This window comes from Podarcis muralis, chromosome 10 (genome assembly GCF_964188315.1).
Source record: "Podarcis muralis chromosome 10, rPodMur119.hap1.1, whole genome shotgun sequence".
In the NCBI taxonomy this organism is placed as follows: Eukaryota; Metazoa; Chordata; class Lepidosauria; order Squamata; family Lacertidae; genus Podarcis; species Podarcis muralis.
The window spans coordinates 39,061,480-39,074,852 of record NC_135664.1 but is presented as its reverse complement, the minus strand read 5'-3'; the positions used below and the strand labels follow the sequence as shown (position 1 = coordinate 39,074,852).

Sequence of the window (13,373 nt, the reverse complement as noted above, 5' to 3'; positions counted from 1 at the left end):
TATTTAAAATGTCCTCCCTCTCTATTTGTCTAGATATGCCATTGTCATAGATGAAATTATTTTTGTTATTATTACTGTTCTTACCTTGCTGTTCTGATCTTTACACATCATTCAGCAAATCAAAATCTCGACAAAACATCAAAAAATAAGATGCAGAAAAATACAATTAAATGGAAGCCAGGATTACATTTGTCAGCTAAACATTTCATTTACATTGAGCTGTTTTTTTTTTTAAGAAAAGCAAAAATGGGTGCTATTATTAGGACTAAACTTAAATGGAAGGGAGAAAGCATACAGCCAAGATTAAGGCTGCAGTCTCGAACACAGGTACTTGGGACATCAGCCCCACTCAATTCAGAAGGACTTAAATGTCTATGGTGTTTCCAGGTAAACCCCTATAAGGACTATACTGTTAATCTTCCTTGCATGTTTGGTCTATGGGGAAATGAAGAGATGTTAGATAACAACAGTACTTCATGCATGGTCTCCTGTATCTTTGTTGATTGTTGGAAGTTGGAGAGCCCTTCAGGCATAAGAAGGAAATAGAAATGTTAATTGAGCGAAACTTTCCCCTGCTGACCTTTATCTTTACTTAATGTTTCAGCATCACGATGCGATGCAAAGAACTGAAGATGCCTATCTACCTTCCAGTGCTGATCTTTGAAATGTAAGGACCATTCAGATTTATTTTTATATTTGAAATGTGTAGAGTTCAATGTACTTCCACTTGACTTGACTGAAGTCATTATTCTTATCAGTTATGTTGGTTCCATGAAAACTATTTCTGAGCTGCTCAGAGAACTTTTGTTTTTTGTTTTGTTTTTTTGCTAATGGGTGATATAGAAATGCTGTGAATAAGTAAAGAGATAGAGAAAACCCCCAGAAGGAGAGGCTTTGCTTCCATAGTGAAGATTAATTCAGCCATTCCATATATATTTTATTATGTATTGTTGAGAGAACATAACTGAACTTCATTTTGTTTAGCCCTAATGACTTGCAGGCCCTCAAGCAACTAGGCCTGAATAATGCAAGGCTGAAACACCACGCTTTCAACAGCACAATGGCTTTTCTTCAAGCTACTAGGCAGCTAAAACATGGATGACTGAGACAGTCAGACAATGAGAGACTGAGAGTGGGGGATACCCAGAGATGTGAGGCTACATATAACCATACATTTAAACAGTGTTTTCTTTCTGGGGTGGGACGCAGAGGTACGCATACCCCTAAACATTTTGTGAACCTAATGGGAGAAGAAACTAAAAAAAAATAAAAATTTTAGTTACTTCTCTAGCACAGCGAATCATCAGTTCCATTGCTACCCCTGATGGTGGCCTTTTGTCCATTTGCCATATTTATTTTTCCTGATTTGAACTATGAAATGGTGATGTTCTTAAGTGAAAATGACAGTACCCCTAAACTTTTTTTAAAGAAAAAAAAAGCACTGCATTTAAAGCACATATAAAGCACCTTCCCAAAGAATCATGGGAACAGGTAGATTGGCATGGGTGCTAGAAATTATAGCCCTGTGAAGGGTAAACTACAGTTTGCAGGATTATTAGGGGGATACTTTAAATATATGGTGTTTATGAAGCCTAAGATAGGACAGGAAAGCGACTTATTAAACATTAAGCATGCACATATATTTCATCACTAAAGTCCTCGTCAAGCTTTATTTAAAGTGAATTAGCACATGAGGAGGAATTGGGGCTGAATACAATAGCTCTGCCCCCTCAGTCATTATTTACTGCTTCCACCTCATGGAAGCCAACTGTCTGTAATGGGAATATGTGTGTCAGGATTCAGCCTGAACTGGACAATGGTCCCTGAGAATCTCCACATCACCAGTGACCATGAGGAGCTATTGGATCTGGACATCCATGCCCCAGGACTGGAAATTCCCAACCAGCTGCCTGGGTTTCTGGTTAGCTCTCAGGACTGCCACCCAACCTTCCCCTCCAGGCCACAGGAGCAATTTTAGGTATCAATGCTTCATGTAAAAAATAATGGCAGGTTCTCAATAACACTTATTTCTTTGTACGTGTGGTTGGGATTCCTTTGTTTTTGTTTCGAAAGCATAGCCCCTCCCCTAAAATAAGTGTTCTATAATGAGCCATTACCCTAATTTCTGGATTGTTATATTTGTAGAGACATAGTAAAGTGTGCTTGTGTGGCGGGAAATAAAGCTTAGGTTAAAAGACTGAAGAGCATGAAAGACACACTCAGGTGCAAAAGTGGAAATTGACTACCTTTTAAGCTATTGAACAAAGCTGTAAAAAGATCCTAATACCATTTCTGTACCTTGAAAAGTTGAAGTGCTCTATTTAGATAGAAATATATAGCCCAATAACATGTTTTCTGACCTGTAGCTTGAAAGAAAGCAACAGTAAAATGAATTTCATGCCAGCAGACACTTTTTAAAAACTAGACTTAGCTTCAGTCACATTAGCTTAGATAATGGGGAAAATTTTTCTTCATTGAAATGCTCTCTGTAGCTTAAGAAGAACTCGCTGAGGCAGCCTGCCATCTAGCTTTTTCACAGCAAAACAGACTTTCAGACTGCAGATGAGAGAGTCAGGAGCAGAGACAATTTTAACTTAGCCATCCCTAATTTATCTCAAGCCTTTTTCTATTTATCTTCACTGCTGTATGCACACTGGAACACCAGGCTGCCGTCCTCTGGGAAACAGAACGCAAGGAGGAATCTTGGAGAGGTGTCACAGCCTGAGAAATATTCAAATTGCACTGATTTTCTCCTGGAGTACTGAGCAGAAGGAATGAAACTCTCCATCAAGTCCCTGCTTTGCAGGCAATAGATCAGAGGATATTGTCAGTTTTCTTGATGGATTATTGTTATTGGGCAGGTTCTTCCTGAAGGTAGGTAGTTACTCTCTCCATTCATTAACTATGCTGTTTATCAGAAAATGATCTAATAGGCTGGCAATCCAAATATGTTCAAGCTAATGTTAAGTAAGTAACCTCTATTGATTGAATGATGATGGCACTTTATTGCAGCATGGTTGCAGGTAAAATACTCTGAACTGCTTACTATTGGTCTGTATCTCCTACCGTACCTTAAAATGCTCTGTCAGCAAACACACACACACACACACACACACACACACACACACACCTGCAAGCTGTATTAGTATAAGTTCACATTGGCTGCCCTGATAATTTTTCTGCAATGAATCATAGCACTGAGACTGACAAAACTGTTTTGGGGGAAGCAGATACCCATCTATGACTGTTGATACTGGTGGGTTGAACAAAATGGTAGAATGCTTCCGAGAAGCTCGGAAAAGTTTCGCAAGTACATGAATTATTTTCAGTGGTTCGGTATGCTCTGAGGTATTACAAGTCATTTAATATCAAGACATTTCATCAACTATGATAAACGTGACTGGCGTTGTCTTCCTAATTTCAGAAGCATCCCGATAAAAGTTTACTATGCAGCCAAGGACATGAATGCATTAAAAATATACAGGAGTAGTAAAATAATAGTAATAACAAAGTTCTGTGTGATTTAAGAAGACTTTTAAGCATGTGGTGTTTTGGGTAGATCCCCCCCTTTTTTTTAAAAAAGGAAAGAAATAGGGATCATTTTACTGTGTTGCAGAGAAGTCAGCATTCAAACTGTTTCAAGGTTGTGCTTGCTGGAAATGACAGCAATTGCATTCAGGCTGAGATTGGTGTATCATGAAATTATTCTTGATGTAACATTGCTGGCTTCAGCGTGTGTGTGTCAGCAGTGAGACACATATATTCTAAGGAGATGTAGGAAAGGAACCCGGGAGGGAAACCTGATAGTTGAAATGATGCACAGATGTCCTTTTTCTGTTTTCCAGCATGATATTTCATGCTTACAGATCATACTAAAGCTCCTTTTCTTCCAACACATTGTTGGCACGCCTCTTAAAATATATGACTAAATAGGTCATATCTGGAGTTTCTGACACCACTGGTGGGATGAATCGACTAGCTACAAGTTGACACATGTTAGCTGTGCTGTCTAATTTGTTTATAGAACTGATATTGTCAGTTCATGGAAAAGACATGGCAAATCACGTTTGTCAGGCGTAAGAATAATAAGAGAGAAGATGGAAGAGCCAGAAGCATTAAGTGGACATCTTAAATCACCTTCCTTTGGTGAATATTTAACATTTCAGAAGTAATTATGATAAGGAAGATCATGTGCTGGGCTTTGGCATGTCATACTTTTGAAACTTCTTTTACAACTAGAGACTTTAGATGGAAAAGAGACGTGAAGTAGAGATAAAGGGAACTGATTTCCCCTCAGGTGCTACGACTTCTAAATTGGGAGCTGGGGTGCTAGCCTGTGGCCCTACGGGTGTTGTTGGACTCCAGATCCCATCAGCACCAGTTAACTTGCTTGGCCAATGGTCAAGGATGATGGGAGTTGTAGTACATTGGCATCTAGTGATCCACAGCTTATCCACTCATTCTCCAAAACATGTCCACTTCCACTGAGATTGGGGGAATTGTGGCAAAATGAGGTTGACTAACCCATCTTAGAGGACCTGTCTTTAGGAAACCTCACTCAACTTTTCCTTTTTTATCTTTTGTGAGAGGCATCTCCTCTTTTTCAAAATATTTAACAACATTTTAAAAAACTGAACTTCTTATTGATTTATAAGGCACTTCTTGAAGGTTTGGCATTTGGAGTATTTCAGAAAATCTAATCTGACAGGTTGTCCTCAAATCACCTCCTACACTAGCATGGCCGTACTCAACTAACTTTGAAAGGTTTTAACTTTCTCAAAATACAAGCAGGTAATTACTTTTCTTTGAAAATGCTTTCATAGTGTAAAGTATCTCTGGTCTGGCATGCGAAAGTCAGGTCCAATTCCTTGTATTCTCAGTTAAAAGGAGCAGATGATGTGTCAAACCTTGTCTAAGACCCTGGAGAGTTGTTTGTTAACCACCAGAGTGGACAATACTGACAGAAGGAACGTATCAGGGATAAGATTCCCTAGGCGATGTTAAGCTGCGGATACTGTCAAATCTGACATGCATCTTAAGGTGGTGCAGTTGTGTGAAAGGTGTAACACATGTCCCACTGAGTGTTTGATTTGTGTCCTCCTTCTACTGATGTTATTTGGATTCAGGATATAAAGATGTTTTTATTTTGTTTTTGGTCTTGAGTCCATGAAACCTCAAGTGAAATCTGCGATGGTTTTCAGATCACAGATGTGCCACTTCTGTCACAGTATGATTTTATTTGTAAAGTACAGAGAATAATGCTTGGGGAGATGCCATATGTCAGTGATGGTCAAACACGTAGCTTTTGTGCAAAAGGGTCAAGGTTCATTCTCTAGAATCTCCAAACTTTGAAACCCTTCCTTCTCAAGGGAAAGAAAATTTTCATGGTAGTATGTATCTGTTTTTCTATCACAGTGACTTTTATTATGATTCCTTATAATTAAATGTGAATATGTTGGCAAATAATTCCATTATCAGATACCAGCTGCTTATACCAAGCAAGGATTTGAATATTATAATCAGAACTCTCTTCGTAATTATCCTCGTAATTTATTTACTATTAAGTAACCAAGATTCTCAAAAGAATCATGGCTATGAACATCAAAAGTGTGGATTACTTACTTTCAGGCATTGAATAATTTTCATTGTATACTGACTCTTGGGCTTTTTGTTAAAAACTTTTGGAAATATTTCCATTTTTATTCTGATGCTATAGTAGTGTTTTGCCTTCATAACAAATTATTGAGGTGAAAGACATAAAGGAAATATATGATGATAAAAGTGATTCATTTTTAAGGATGCACTGCTGCTTTCGTGTCTTCGATTCAGTTGTCTGTAGTAAGTCAGTGCAATATTACGTGCATATCTTCATAAACTGATATATTTCCTTTATAAAATTTAAACCAGTGTTAAATTTAATAAGTGAGATCCAACAGAATCATACTCCAGAACCAATGGAGTTTTGTTTTGTTTAAGAAAAAGGTCACAAGACTTGGAATATAGTTAGCATTGAATATCAACAACTATTTGGGAGACTAATGGGAAAATGAAACAGGCAAAATAGCTTGCCCATACCTGTCACTATTACTTTTTTTATAATCATTTGTTTAAAAATACAAGATTCAGGTAGGTAGCCATGTTGGTCTAATGCAGTCGAAATAAAACATTAAAACATTGTCCGTTAGCACCTTAGAGATCAACTAAGTTTGTTCTGGGTATAAGCTTTTGTGTGCATGCACACTTCTTCAGATACCTGAAGTATCTGAAGTATCTGAAGAAGTGTGCATGCACACAAAAGCTTATACCCAGAACAAACTTAGTTGGATATCAGTGTCTATAAGTATCTAAAGCTAGAAAAAGGCTTATAGAGATGCAGATTTCCTCCCTTTACAGAGTTGTAATGTTGGAAAAATTCTGGAAGATGTAGAAGTTGTTGCAGCAATCGGATTTGGAATCACAAAGCAAGTCACACTTTTTAAGGTGCATGGCCTCATTCTGTAGCTAGAATGGAATAGCCAAAGCATAAAAAGAAAGGGACAGAAGTAACAGCTTGGTAGAAGAAGATCCTGCAATCTGCATACACTGAAGCAGCACATAACGGGACTATCAAGTTGGGGGAAATGGGTATTGGTTCTTGAGTCAATGTGGTCCCTGTTTGTATGATAGAGAGACTAAAAAAAAAGGGGGGGGGGGAGAGAAATGGAAGGTAGTCAAATAAAATGAAGGTCTTACAATGGTGACCTCAACTCACAAGGGTGATTTGTGAGCTAGATATAAAAGTCAACAACAAACAAGAAAGAATTGCATTGCCTGAGCAAATAGTGGCAGTGCTAAGATGGAGAACCTGCCATGCTCTGGGTCTCATTAAAATAAATTGTATATGCTAGAGGGCAGAACAAACCAAGAGGGAGCTTATTCTCTGATGTTGTTAAGGAAGCTGCCTACAGAATATACAACAGAGGTATTGGAACCTAGCTACTCCATATCACATATCTAAAACTATGGCTTTTGCATTTTAAAAAAAAGAAATTATAAGAGGCTCTCTGTGCTTAGTAATAATAGAAACAGCAGAACAAGAAATAATGCTATGAAACTTTTGCTGTCATGCCGTTGTTAGCTGCTGGGCCTTTCCTTCGGTCCAGAGTTTTATTTGTTTACTGGTATTTCTGTTTGATACATGTAAATAATTGAGGTTCTCAAAAATATCATTTTAAAATATATATAGAAAGAGTAGCAGGCCAATAGAATGCATATGGTTTTTAGTAGAAATTGAGGGATAGGGTCTAAACTACATTTATGTTCTCATAAGAGAAGGAGGAGAAATTTGGCTCAGTTTGTATGTCAACACAAACCTAATCTGCACTTTTGAAAACAATATGCAAACTGAAACAAAGCAATCTTTCAAAATTCTCACTTCTCTGAATTTTGCAAAGCAGTTCTCCAGCCAAAATATATCTACAAAAGTGCAATTGTGTGCAAAATGAACTCCTACACTGGGGGAGATAGCAGACAAAAATTCATTATATTAAGGAAAGTTGCTCTCAGAATGCATATTGTTAGGCAAAAATTGCTTGCAAATAAATTCACATCAGAAGAAACAGGTGCTAAAACACTAACAAACATTTGCAAGAACTTAAATGATAATGAAATGCAATGAACTGAATTTAGGATTGGAAAAATAAGAAACTGAGAAAATCTGAAATTGACAGATTTGTCCATCCCTAGTCTTCACCACTAATTAAACAAAGGAAGATACTTCTATTGGAACATATGGAGAATTCACTGTGATCCAGTATTATTACTATTTTTTGCACACTTGACGCTACCTTGGAGTTCTCCCCAAGGTGCTATCTGTGTAGGACATAGTGGTCTATGTGTGTGTTTAAAAAGCCCACATTTTGGTTATGATTTACACTGCAGATTTTTCAAAGTACATTACTGCTACCAAGGGAGAAGACATCCAGGTTTTCATAGATGGCATCTTAATCTAGAAATTCACAAGTGAGCAACATAACTAAAGGCTTCAGAGAACATTGTGGGGAGGGGAGAAACCAGAACAGCATTGCTGAAACTGAATAAAGGAAAATGATAGCCATTTGGGTAAATAAACAACAGACTAAGGTTGATCCAACAGTTGCTGTCACATCTGCTCTAACAGATAAGGAAGGGGTACAAAAATTCTTTAGAATGATACATTTATCAGACAGTACATACCACATCTAGCTCCTTTAATTTTCCACATGAGAGCATTACTGCATAAATACACATCTCAGTGCTGCATTTTAGAAGCTCAAAACAGGTATTAAAAGAAGGTCAAGAAGATACTATGAAACCAAGCACAAAAGAGATATATCTGCAGTGGCCTTAAGAAATGGATTTGAGTGACCTTTCTGTAACAATATGGTAATCACTGGAGATATGTAGCATATGTTTCCTAGGACACCCAAAGGTATATTGGTATGCCCAAAATTAGAGGGGGAAAAAGCTGTGCAGTTCAATCCTAAACATGTTTGCTCAAATATACTTTTTTGTGTGTGTATATTCTTCTTTTTAACAATGATGATTTTATGTATGTTTTTAATTGATTTTAATTATGTTTTGTCTCTTATTTTATCTGCACAATGCTTGGAGAGTGCTTGCAGTTTATAAATTTTATAACTAAATAAGATAAAATACACCCCATAATAAAGTTACATGATATATGGTCTCCTTTAGGTGTGTTAAGGATTGCCCCAAAAAAGTTTGTTTTTTTTGGGGGGGGAGGGGAGCAATGAAAACAGAAATTGATAATAAATTACTAGAGAAAGTACTAGCTAAGCTCCTGAGTGAAGGCAGTCATGTCACTAGATTTAAGTGTTTTGCGGTTTGGAGATGCAACGTGCAGTGACCTGGTTATGGGGGATGGACTTTTTGGAACAAAATGTCTTTGAAGAAAGCCTTGAATGTGTTAATCTTATTTAAAAGATGTGCCCAGTGTCAGGTGACACATATAACTACATTTTATGTAGCTTTGGGAAAGGCATTTTCAGGGAAGAAGCAGCAAATAAGAGGAAGGTGTCTTAACCACCTCTGCATCTTTTCACCTGCTATTGTCTCCATGCAGCCAGGTCCCAGAAGTATGTTTGTGAAGTCCCTAAACATGTGAAGGGGCATAGTTATGTCTGTCTCCTTATGAGTGGCAGGCAACAATTTCTTTGTTTTTCATCCATTCATGCTTCGTTAAATTCACATAATAAGAATACCAGTGTGGTGTAGTGGTTAAGAGCGGTAGTCTCGTAATCTGGTGAACCGGGTTCGCGTCCCCGCTCCTCCACATGCAGCTGCTGGGTGACCTTGGGCTAGTCACACTTCTTTGAAGTCTCTCAGCCCCACTCACTTCACAGAGTGTGTGTTGTGGGGGAGGAAGGGAAAGGAGATTGTTAGCCGCTTTGAGACTCCTTAAAGGGAGTGAAAGGCGGGATATCAAATCCAAACTCTTCTTCTTCTTCTTCTTCTACATTACAGGATTATGCTTTAGAACAGAACACAGTGTAATTCTGGTTTAATATATCTCATAATTAATTAAATGCATTTATCTCTTACATTTTTAACCCATTCTTCTTCAAAGAACCTTAGCATGGTGGACATGTCGCTCCCCATCAATTCTCCCAAAAATTCAATGAAACAGTTTAAACTGATTGATATTCTCTCTAGTTCAATATCTACTACCATGCTAGCTCACAAGAAGATGCTCTACCATTGAGCTGTACTGCCCTTGCCCAACACAGCCCCAGCTTCTAAAGAACAGCTGAAATGCTCCCATCCGCCCCATTAGAAACTGGGTTTGTCAGAGCTGATTTAGATGGCTCAGGTGGATGTGTAGCTTCATGATCTGATTCAGATGTAGGTTTTGATATCTCAGGTGAGCTTGTAGCAACTTGATCTGTAGCCACGGTCAACCCTGCAGTGTTTGAATCAAATACTGGAAAGCAATTATTGACAGGAATGTTAATCTAGAAGCAGAGTGTTGGAGAAACAATAGAAGAATCAATTCTTCTCTGTTTAGATTTAGGGAGAAGGCGATGAAGTCCAGCACTATTTGGGATTTGGTCTCAGAAACAAATGCACCTTAAATCTTTTCAAAAGCAACACCACAAATCCATTATTAAAATTACAGTATGTACTGAACACTAAAACCTTTTGTTGTGTGCTGAAAGTGTTTATGTTTCACCAAGTGTTTTATATATATATATATATAAACACCCCAGTTTAATTCAGCATTGACAATTTGTTCCATTTTTAATGATTTTATTAAATTATGGTGGTTTATTTATTTTACTGCACATTGCCATGGCTTTTTTATGTTGGCAGTGCATAAATATTCTTCCAAAGAAACAAATCAATAAATTGTTAGCTTCAGAGGCTCTGCCAAGGCACACCCTTTTATATTACAGTGTCACTTCATGTTGGGCAGCATGAAAAACGCATCTGATGAAATGGGCTTGAGTTCATGAAAGCATATGCCACAATAAAAAAAGCTTGTTTGTCGTTAATGTGCCGCAAGACACATTCCTTGTTTCTGCTGCAAGAGACAGCTACAGCTACCCTTCTGGAAACAATTAAGAAAGAGAGTCAGTTATGTAGTTCTTCTCCATTTTGGACCTGCAGATCTCAGTAACACAACCTTAGTCATTTGGTTTTCACCCTTTGGCATGTGCTTATACTACCTGTGAGAGAGCAAAAAAATGCACATCCTCTAGGAACAGCCCCAGCTGACTCAAGTCCACCCTCCCTTGCTCAGTTCCACGCCATTTTAAATTCTAAAAACTTGCAGTTCTGGAAATTTATGTGTTTGATTTACTCTTTGATTGGGTTGTCTGGATTTTTATACTTACATCACAATGGTCATTGGCTACAAATAATAACTATCTGATTGATAGATTCTCATTCTCAATTCTAACAGGACTAGGATTTTATTTTGTTTTCAAATGGCTTTTAAAGCCAACAAGAAAATTTGATAAAAATAGAAGCAATAAATGCACATTATTAATTTTTAATAATAATAATGATGATGATGGTGATGATGATGCACAAATTAGTTTTGCCTACCCTTCCATAACTAAAGCTATACAAAATATGGGGAAACATTTCTTTATGACTGTCACTGGAATAACTTTATATGGAGAGACTAATATAAAATGTTGAACATGGATCCATGCAGCTTACCTAGATAGCTGTAGCCTCCAGGCATGAAATCTAAAAGGTGCCTAAAATATTTATTTCACCCCAATATAGCTGATGGCATTAGGCATTAAAGGACATCTTAGTTGCAAAGAAAACAACCTTGTATACTGGACCACTTTCAGTATAAGCCTCGATACAGTTTAGGTCCAAGTTACTTATCCTGTAAATACCTAGCAGGCCACTGTATTTTGCATGAGGGTTTATCCCTGAAATATCAGAAGTCCATTTCATGATAGCTTGGAGTAGAGCTGTCCTTGTTCTGTGGAACAGCATTATTACTGTTATACAACAGGCACCCACTATTTGCACTTCTCAATTGTTTTTGGAATTTTGTTTGGACAAGCTTTTCCAGTGGGATCAAATGTTCTCTGTTTTATGTATTCATGTTATATTGTTTTTAAAAAAACACAGCTGTTGGGGGGGGGTACTGTTTAAAACCATTTTAAAACTATTATAACCCTATTTTAAAACTAAATTGTCCTGAGACCCATGCAGAAGGAGATTAATAAAATTAATAATAAAGTAGCTGAAATCTCACCACCGATTTACAGTCTTTATATATGCATCAAAATCTGTGCCCGTTAAATAACTGATAAGAGAACAATTAGAACCAGCCATTCCAATACATTCAAAAGGGTTTAGTGTTTCCAATCTCACAAATAGTATGGCTCTTTAATTAAAATGTAGAGGTGAACAAAGGTTATCAGTATTTATGGATACAACCAACAATAAAAAACCTCCTTCCCCATATGAACATGTTAATGTTTGCTGAAGAACATCACTGAATTGCAGGTAACAGAAAATACTTGTCTGCAAAGGAGACATATTCGTATATATTTTACATGTAAAATGTTTTTGGTGAAGTAGAATGCAAGCTTTAAGCACCTGAAAAGGTTGTCTTGAGGAAAACTGCAGAACAAAAGACGTGGTCAATAATAGGAGCTCTATGAGCACCAAGGAACACAAGGGCCAAAAATGATTTTGAAACTGGATGGCACATGCTTATTCAGTACATCAGCTACCAATGGCTTAGTCTGGGCAGGGGAGAACTTTGCTCTTTCAAATTTCAGCAGCACTCAGTGCAAGGCCAAAATCGGCAACCCCCATATCTCACCTTCTCTTCTGCTCAATTCATGACATCATAATTGTGACGCCCCACAGCATCCCCCTAGGCCAGGGGTAAGCAAACTTTTTCAGCAGGGGGCCAGTCCACTGCCCCTCAGACTTTGTGGGGGGCCAGACTATATTTTTTGGGGGGAAATGAACAAATTCCTATGCCCCACAAATAACCCAGATATGCATTTTAAATAAAAGGACACATTCTACTCATGTAAATACATACTGATTCCTGGACCGTCCACGGGTCGGATTTAGAAGGCGATTGAGCCAGATCCGGCCCCTGGGCCTTAGTTTGCCTATCCATGCCCTGGGCTCAGTGCCGAGTGCAGTAGAACTGCTCACACTGCCTTCAGTCTGCATCTGCTCTGTAACTATCTGTTAAGATGAAAAGTTGCCAATATAATCAGCTCTAAACTATTATACAAACTTCCTTAATGTTTGACTTTATTACTTACATTGTATATGCATGGAAAGTTCCTGGGGGGTGGGTGGAGGGATATGGAGATTGCTTATTATGTCTTTTTAGAAACTGAAAACTAAAGTTAAGGAAACAGAGAAAATAACAGGATCTCACACCTGAGAAACTATTTTAGGCACATTGAGACACAAATCCACTCACCCACATACAAATATAAAGAGGTCAAAATACTCAAGAAGATGGTTTCATGTAGGATATCTAAAAATAAGATGCCTCTGTAAGTTGTTAAGGTTGATATAACTCTAACTAAAGCAATTTGACAAATGCTGTCGCTGACAGAGAAGTGTTCACTAGCATGAAATTGGATAAAAGGGATAAATATGCCAGAAACTGTGTGTGTGTGTGTGTGTGTGTGTTTGTGATCCTGACTCTTCTATAGTCACAACATTTACCACAGTATCATACCACTTTAAAAAGTCATGGCATCCCCTAAAGAATCCTGGGAACTGTAGTTTGTTTTGGCTACTGAAAACTGTGGCTCTGAGAGGGGTTTTCCAACAAAACTCTCAGCACCCATAGGAAACTACAGTTCCCAGGAGCCTTTTGGGAGAGC

At 37.8% G+C, this 13,373-nt stretch overlaps 1 protein-coding gene across 1 annotated transcript in view; it reads left to right on the top strand.

Moving 5' to 3' along the window:
- Positions 1 to 2,530: 2,530 nt before the first annotated feature.
- Positions 2,531 to 13,373, top strand: part of MGAT4C (MGAT4 family member C) — a 314,080-nt gene continuing 303,237 nt past the window's right edge. Inside the window, exon 1 of the mRNA XM_028747287.2 lies at positions 2,531 to 2,874. The gene's annotated coding sequence lies outside the window, so the exon portion shown is untranslated. The remainder of the gene's footprint in view (positions 2,875 to 13,373) is intronic.